This window comes from Humulus lupulus, chromosome 4 (genome assembly GCF_963169125.1).
Source record: "Humulus lupulus chromosome 4, drHumLupu1.1, whole genome shotgun sequence".
Classification (NCBI taxonomy): Eukaryota; Viridiplantae; Streptophyta; class Magnoliopsida; order Rosales; family Cannabaceae; genus Humulus; species Humulus lupulus.
Window position 1 is genome coordinate 69,055,929 of NC_084796.1, and position 9,183 is coordinate 69,065,111.

A 9,183-nucleotide genomic window follows, 5' to 3' on the forward strand; every position below is an offset into this window, starting at 1 on the left:
GCTCACCCCAAGTCGGGTATTTGACCCCGTTGTGACTAATCCGCTAATCCACTCATTAGGATCGCATCAAGCCAAATATTGTAAATATATCTACATAATAATGTGGTCTCAATCACATAACACATATAGTTACATTTATAGCCTTAACAGGCCAAAATTACAAATATGCCCTTATTAACAAGAACGGGCCCACATGCATATTTAATACACATAAACGTGCATATATATATATATATTTATAACACCATATAAATCATGTATACCACATAATCACACATATATTCAATTAATTTCACATATAAATCCAATTATGCCCTCCCCGCACACTAATCGAGGCACTAAGCCTAATTAGCAAATTTGGGACGTTACATAAGGTCCTTTGAATAACCCTCCTAGCCTCTAGGAAGCTTCACATGTGTTATGTGGTCTTGAGTAGGGTCAAACTAATGCTTGGGCTTTAAGGGGGCCTTGAGCTCACCCCCTCAGGCTGAGGTCACCCCCCAGGTCATCCCCTGAGCTCGCCCTTGGGGGTCCTGATGGGCGTGGACTGGGTCTTGAGGCTCTTCCTGCTGTCTTGAAGCACTTCTTGGATGCCTTTCTCTTGCATGTCTTCTCTTGTCATTTCTCCATGCTCACATTATTTACTTAGTAAACAATAAACTCCATGGAGGCTTGAGCTCGCCCCCAAGCTCTAGGGATGCTTGAGCTCGCCCCCATCCTCCAGGAAGGTGCGAGTTTGATTCTCGAGGCTTATCCTATCTCTTGGGACTCCTCTTGGATGCCTTACTTAATGTGAGATTTTGACATCCACACTTGCCCCCTAGTCTATGAGAGGGCCTTCAGGCATTCTTGTTGACTATTTTTGTGCCATCTTTATAATATGCAAAGTATAATTGTGTTTCTTTGTTTGTGAGATATGGAAAATCTTACTTCATGATTTGTGATCCTCAGGATTCCTTTAAAGTTTAATTAATGCCAATCATTCCTTGGTACAAACCCCACAAGTACCATTGGTGTACACAACATCAGGCCACACGAAGGAGCTTGAGGCAGACTACTCGGAGGGACCCAAGAAGTAGCGTCTAGCCATGGTGAGCCCTCGTTTGGTGCTCCTAAGGCATTGCCCTTGGTAGGTTGCGTGCATCTAGCGCTTGTCAGATTTCAGAGTGAAGAATGCTTTAACAATTCTTTCTTGTAGTCCCTTCGTCTTGTTGGCTTCTTCTTTATTATCAGCAGGTCGAATTGACCATGAAGTCTATCAGTACTTGCTCGTTGATTGATACCCTTGAAGTATAAGTGATGTCGACGAAAGATATATCTTTGTCCAGGGCGAAGAATGATCGGCTTACTGTCAAGATTCAGGGACTTGAGAAGTAGCTTGTTGAGGCCACACACAAGATAGGAATAGTTGTAGAGAAGACTTCCTCTTCATCTAAGAGTAAGAAAAGAGCGGAATCCAAAGTTCTTATATGGTGCTGGATATAGAATCCTGGATCCGACTTCTCCTTATTTGGTGAGTGCGATGTTGCTAAGGCTATCGAATGTAGTGCTCGCGGTGGGAAACCATGAAGTTTTTTCCTGCCCGATTTTTTGCTCCCATGTGTGGGTAGCTTCTTTCTTTTTACTTTGATTTGGTTGTAATGCTACTTGACTTATTTTACCTGAGAGGTTTTTCTGGCTCTCTTGTTTTCTTCATGAGGAACTTTTAACGAGTCTTGCCATGTCTTATACTTATTTTGTGACAGAACATTATCATGTCCTTTTATGCACGTGGGCTTCTTATTAGCACCTCTTTATTTTGAAAGGGTTCCCTTTGAGACCTCTCTACCGCGTGTGATTCGTGTATGTTGGTGCACCTTGACTACTTGTAAGGATATGTTGACCCTTTGGGTTCTCGCTATCCTTTTATATATTTTTGTGTGCACGTTTTATTTTGTGTGAGAAGTGTCCTCGTCATTATGCATAGTATTATTTTTGCAAGCGTCTTCTTCCAGACCCTTTTTGCAAGCATCTTCTTTGAGACCCTTTTTGGGCTAGGTGACCTTGGCTGACTGTAACGCCCTACTACGTTAGAGATGTTACTAAGTGAGGTTAAAATGTGCAAGCAACTCGCTAATCGAGGTTTTTAAAACAAAAGTGTGATTAAGTGAAAGTTTAGGCTGTAATTTTTAAAAAGTACTCTATTTCATTAAAAGTTCAAGAGTTTAACATACGGGATCCCATAACTCAGTTTATAAAATATTTACAACTCAAAACAAGTTTATAAGTAATTAACCATCAAAACTAGGGTTTGTACAACCATTTCTCAAAAATATTCCCAACCAAAGCAGTCGGGCAGGCCAAACATGTACGCGCCGCCCCCACGCTCTCCGTACTCATGGCTGGCTGACCTTCTCTTTGCCCTTACCTGCAACACAGAGCACCTGTGAGCCGAAGCCCAGCAAGAAAACTCAAACAGTACATAACATATGCATAATATACAATCATTACAGCAGATATCTCAAATCTAGTCAGACAGTCCATATAAACTTAACTCATATACGGCCATGTCGTCCCAGAAGCGTTACCAAAGCCTGGGATCTCGGTCTACACCGTAAGGATATCCCATGTATCCATTGGGGTCTCACCCTAGCCACCAGCACTCCATGTGCTAAGTGGTATTCCCGGCCCCACTGCCGTTCTCGGCCCTTCGCCGTTCATTCTGCTATTTCCACATTTAGCATACTCAAATAGCAATCAAATACATAATCACACATGTAGTGCTACATCCTAGCAATAATACAATCTAGGGTCGCGCCCTGCAACAAAACTATGGGCCCAAGCCTTGCTCTACAGGTGCTACAGTTCTCTTACCTGTATCCCGAGCTTTCGATGCCCCAAAGCCGCGAGCACGGTCCTCTAACCCGAGCCTCTCCAAAGACCTAGTCACAACATACATAAAACATCCTTTAATATTAACCAATCCAAAACCACTTCCCGAGACCAATCCCACACTCTCGGAATCCCCAAATTCCTAAAACAATTCATCGGAACACATCCCCTGAATCCCCAGAGCAAAAGCTCAAAATTGCAAAATCCCATGCTCTAAAAATAGCCTAGCGCCGCGGCGCTGCCCTAGAGGGCCGCGGCGCCCAGCAAGTCAGAAAGCCTCCCCTGCCCAGAAACAGCCTCGCGCTGCAGCGCACCTTCGCGAACCCAGAAATCTGGGTTTTTCCCCTGCATTTCCCCGAGCCAAAACACTCCCAAATCATCCCAAACTCACACCTAAGCCCCAAAACCAATTCAAAACCCCAAATAAACCCTTCAACAACCTATAAACATCATGGCCTAGCTCAATTACTCAATCACACCCAAAAATCCACTCTTGAGTTTCATGCCTTAGTAATTTAAACTAGAAAGTTAAAAGCTTAAACCCAAACCCAAACCACACTTCAAATTCCCTAACTCATAACAGAAATAAACTTTACAATTACACAGAATCCTTACCTTGAATGAAGAATCCAACCTCTAGCTTCCTTGCTTCCAGCTCCAAGTCAAGCCTTATAATCCCACAAAACCAGCCATAACTATCCTTGAATTTCCATTCTTCCTTCTAAAATGAAACTTAAAACTCAATAAAATAAAAGCAGTTCTTACCTCAGAATAATTTTGGACTAAACTTGATCTTGGTTACTTCAAATCTCTCAATTCTCCTCCTAGGGCTCAAATTCAGCTTCCTTATTCTTTTTCCCCTTTCTTTCTAGCTCCTTCTTCCAAATTCAGCATAAACTAAAATATAACCAAGTATAATATGTATTCCCCTCTCCTTCAGCTGAAATAATCCAAATCCTTACCTAATGACCATTCTACCTTTCCTTTGATATCCCTTTCCTAACTAAACCTTAAGGGCTCTTTTGTCACTTCTTATCCATTACAATTCTACCATTTCTCCATCAAAACCTGTTACTCTCACTGGTTACTAACAGTTACACAAGTTACCAAATTACCTGTTACCATTATCTCACAAGAACTAAATTACAAAATCCCCAAAATACCCCCAGGCTCCTCTCGAGCCGGGTATAAAATCCCGTTGTGACTTTTGAGTTATCTAGCTCGCTAGGACCGTCTCAGCACGTGCATCACATTAATATCACCACACCCACGTGGTACAAATCACATAACATAATTATCACATTTATGCCCTCAACGGGCTAAAATTACCAATTTACCCCTATCATGCAACCGGGGCCCACATGCATATTTATACTACCTAAACATGCATTCTAATCACATACTCATTTAAATTCATATATCATCATATTAATTCACTTATTGCCCTCCAGGCACGCTAATTAAGGTCCTAAACCTTATTAGCAACTTAGGGTGTTACACTAACCTAAGATTATTATGAGGACCCTTTTTTATCTTTGAGGTGATCTTCGCTTGGGTTGGGACCCTTATAGGGAGATGGTACTTGTGAAACCTCGCAAGCACCTATTTTCAAGGCCTTTTTATTGATTGTGAGGGAGTTTTTCTTCGCAAAGACCTCCTTGAAGGCCCCTTTTCCCTTGGTAAGGCGACTTGGTTGATCTAGACTTAAGGATCTCTTTGGGCTCCCCTTTTGTCTTCTGCAACGTGGTCCCTTTGTAGGGTGTGTGTGTTTGCGAGGAGGTCACTTTTGAGGGACCTTTTGACTTTCTTAGATTCTATAAGGGTAGTTAGTCCTTATAGATTCAAATGTTGTCTTATAAGGTTCATCGCTCACACACATGCATATATATATATTATAAGTACATTTATATATATCTCACAAGGCCAGACACTTATTTTGCACTTGGTCAGGCACCTATTGAGTCTCGCGAGGCTAGTCACCTATTTTGCACATGGCTAGGTTCTTGTTGAGGCTTGCGAGGCTCGACACCTATTTTGCATATGGATAGGTGCCTGTTGAGGCTCGCAAGGCTAGGCACCTATTTTTCACATGGCTAGGTGCCTTTTGAGGCTCACGAGGTTAGGCACCTATGTTGCACATGGCTAGGTGCCTGTTGAGGCTTGCGAGGCTAGGCACCTATTTTGCACATGGCTAGGTGCCTAGTGAGGTTAGGTCTAATACATCCTAAGTGGTTGATGGGATCTATCTTGCCAAGCACTTTTTTTTTTCATTCTCTCCAATATGCTTTGACAATTCCAACTGACAATTGTAGTATGTGTGTCATATAAGTCTCCTTGGAAATGAGAGATGTAATATATAAGATAGGTGCTTGACATTAGTAATAGTAGACAACGTGTAAGGGTAAGCACAATGTCATTGTCATATTACATCTCTAGAGTCAGCTTGGCAACCTCTTTGGATCCTATCAAGATAGATTACATCTATGAGAAGCCAACTAACTATGGTGAAACTTTTGATTCCTTACAAGGCATAAAAAAAACTACTACTACTTTATGGGGGCCAATTGAGATGAATTCTTTGGTTCCTAAGCCACTCAGATAAAGGGAGTCTTATCAGAGGTTATCCTTGATGAATCCCACTAGCTTCTCCTTGAAGTCTTCTTGTAGACCTCTTCGAATCTTCAACTTGATCAGTGACTTCACTATTACAATGATCTCTTCTATGAGAAATCTTCAGGCGTATTGGTAGAAGGGTGATTGGAGGAAGGTTTACTTTCCCCAACATGCAAGTTCTTATGGCCCTCTTCCACATGTATATACTTTTGTGCTCTTTCGAAGAAGTCCTCTAAGTTTTTAATCTCCTTCTTGAGCATGTTATCCCATAACTTGCTTCTTGGACGCACTCCGGCAGTGATTGCCATCTTGAGCTCCACTTTAGTCGTACTTCCTAACTTAGTTGCTACCATATTGAATCTGTGGATATAGCTCTTTAGACTTTCACTCTCACCTTGTCTTATGTTAGTGAGGTTGGTACTCGGCATAACATAGTCATGGACCGCATGGTGCTGCTGAAGAAATTCGCTAGAGAACTACTGCCATGACCTGATTGTTCCTGGCCTTAACCTCTTGAACCACTTGTACGTTGCTCATTTGAGTGTAATGGCGAAGCAATGGCACCTTGCCCTATTGTTGACCCCCCTTAACTTCATCAAGATATTGAAGGTGTCTAAGTGATACTTTGGGTCCATAGTGCCCTTGTACAGAGTCATGCGAGGCTTTTTGAAGTTGTTGGGGAGTTGCTCAACCTAGATCTCCCTTATGAAGGGTGACTCATGGTCGAATTCATTGTCACCTCTATGCCCCCCAGGTGTATCAAATACCTTGCTTTGAAGGATTTGAATTTCGGTGTCTAGTTCTTGCTTCCTTTTGTTCAAGAAGTCCCTCAAATTTGAAGGTTTGGCCTTTCCTTTCCCTTTGTCTTTCGGAGGGGCCATAGGGGCCTTGTCCTTACATTTGACATTCTATTGAGCTTCTTTCTTAGGTCAGGGGGTGCCTCTTTAGTGGTAACCTCAGCTTCATTTCGATGACTAGTGTCGTCCCTCCATCTTTGCTCTCGAGGCACTTTGCTAGCTTTGGGCCTTCATGGGGTTTCGTCTGGGGAGTATTGTGAGTGGAAAGTTGGGTCCTCTCTTCGTCTACGGGGATGGTGGTTTCTCCTCTCCCATGATCCTTCTCCCAGTGCTTCGGAAGGGGCATGCTCGACTTTCCTTACAGTAGGCCATTCAGCACTTCGTGCATGTTTTCCAATGTGGTTTCCAACCTTTGGTTTTTTTGTGTAACTCGCGTATCTCATCCTCATAGAATCAAGTTCTTGAGATGGAACTCTTGCCCGGCCTATATATAGAGGGACTTGGATCCCGGTGGCCGGAGCGTGATGCAGCCAGAGGTTGAGGAGGAGGGTGCGTACCCATGCCACCTACGGGGGGGGGGGGGGGGGAGGGGGACTAATGGTTCTGGATGGCCTCCGTTATGTTGGATAGTTTGGGATGATGCCGCCTTCTCTTCTCTAGGGGCTGGATGCTCCTTTGATGTACCTCTATTCTCCGGCAGTGGAGGGTCCTTCCTGGAGGATCTCTGTTGGTCTCTACCTAGGTGGATCGCAATATCTTTTGATTCACGTTGGCATCTTGAACGCCTTGGCATTTTTCCTTGTTGGAATTGATGGAAGAACAATGGCTTGATACTTGTTCTTCCCACAGATGGTGCCAAACTGTTGACGATAAGAACTCATCAACCAATTAAGGTTGGAAAACTCGACGACTTAATAAGAAACTTATGAACTTAGAAAAACTTGTTAGAAACTTAGAGAAAAATTGCAGAAGAACAATGGAAGAAAACTTGCATATTTCTCTTAGAGTTGTCTGGTGTTACAAGTATTTTCCAACCCCTTTCTTAGTTAAAGGAAGGTCCTATTTATAGGGGAGCTCTAATGGCTCTTAATACAAAAACGTTCCCAAGGGGACAAAGAGGTGGTGGTATGATAAGGCACCTCAATGGATCATGGATTCTTGAGGTCCTTTGAATAACCCTCCTAGCCTCTAGGAAGCTTCACATGCATTCTGTAGTCTTGAGTAGGGTCAAACTGGTGCTTGGGATTCAAAGGGGCCTTTAGCTTGCCCCCTGAGCTCGCCCCCTTAGGCTGAGGTCATCCCCCCAGGTCGCCTCCCTAGGTCACCCCCTAAGCTCACCCCTGGGGGTCATGGTGGGCGTTGGCTTGCGCTTGAGGCTCTTCCTGCCGTCTTGAAGCACCTCTTGGATGCCCGTCTCTTGCATGGCTTCTCTTGTCATTTCTCCATGCTCACATTAGTTGCTTAGTAAATAATAAAATCCATGGGGGCTTGAGCTCACCCCCAAGCTTTAGGGAGGCTTGAGCTCGCCCCCAAGCTCCAGGAAGGTGCGAGTTTGATCATCGAGGCTTTTCCTATCTCTTGGGACTCCTCTTGAGTGCTTTACTTAATATGGAATTTTGACATCCACAACTGATCAAGTCATCACATTCTCCAAGGACGATGCTCGAAGGGTGCATTTTCCCCACCACGAGAGCCAGATTTCCAACATGATGGTGGCTTGGATCCTGGTGAACAACAAGAGTTTTGTGAACATCCTTTTTAAGTCAGCCTACAAAAAAATTGGGCTGACCACGAGTGACCTGCCCCCCTACACTTCAAATCTATACGGGTTCTCGAGGGAAGGTCTCATTCTAATGGGGAAAATCAAGCTGCCTGTGACGCTTGGAGAAGTGCCTCGCAAGGCCTTCAAGTACTGAACCTTTGTTGTCATGGACTGCTCATCAGCATATAATGCCATCTTGGGGCATCCAGCTTTGGTAGAATTTGGAGCGGTCACTTTAATTCACCATTTGTGCATGATGTTCCCCATAGAGGTGGGAATCGACATAGTCCATGGAGACCAGAAGGAGGCCAGGTAGTGCTACAACATGTCCCTCAAGCAACCAGTAATGGTGATTGAGGTAACAGCTCCCGAGCAGCCTTCACCCGAGGAGATGGAGGTACAAGTTGTTCAAGCAGAGAAGCTCAATGAGTTGGACCCCAGAGTTCAAGAAGATAGGGTTGTCGAACCTAGGGAGGAGGCCGAGGTGGTGATCCTTGAAGCATCCCTCCTCGACAGGAACACCAAGGTCAGAAAGAACCTCAAGGCGGATGACCGAGAAGCACTGTTGAGCTTTCTCTGAGACAACCAATATGTCTTTGCTTTGTCTCACTTTGACATGACAAGTATTGACCTAAATATAATATGCCATGCCTTGAACATCGACCCCAATGTTGCTCCAATTCAGCACTGCCTTTGAAGGCTGAGGTGGACAAGCTTCTCATGAACGAGTTCATCCGAGAAGCTCAGTACTTGAAATGGTTATCTAATCTGGTCCTGCTGCCCAAGCCAAATGGCACTTGGAGGACCTGTATAGATTTTTCCGACCTCAACAAGGCCTGCCCAAATTTTTTTTTTCCTTTCTCAAAGATAGATCAGATGGTCAACACCACATCTCGATACGAGCACTTATCATTTATGGACACGTACTCAGGGTACAACCAGATTTCCATGCATGTTGCAGACCAAGAACACAATAGCTTAGAACTGATAAAGGAGTCTACTGCTACAAAGTGATGCCCTTTGGGCTCAAGAATGCTGGTGCAACCTATCAATGATTAGTAAACCGTATGTTCAAGAACCAGCTGGGTCGAAACATGGAGGTTTACATGGATAACATGCTGGTAAAATCCAGGACAGCCC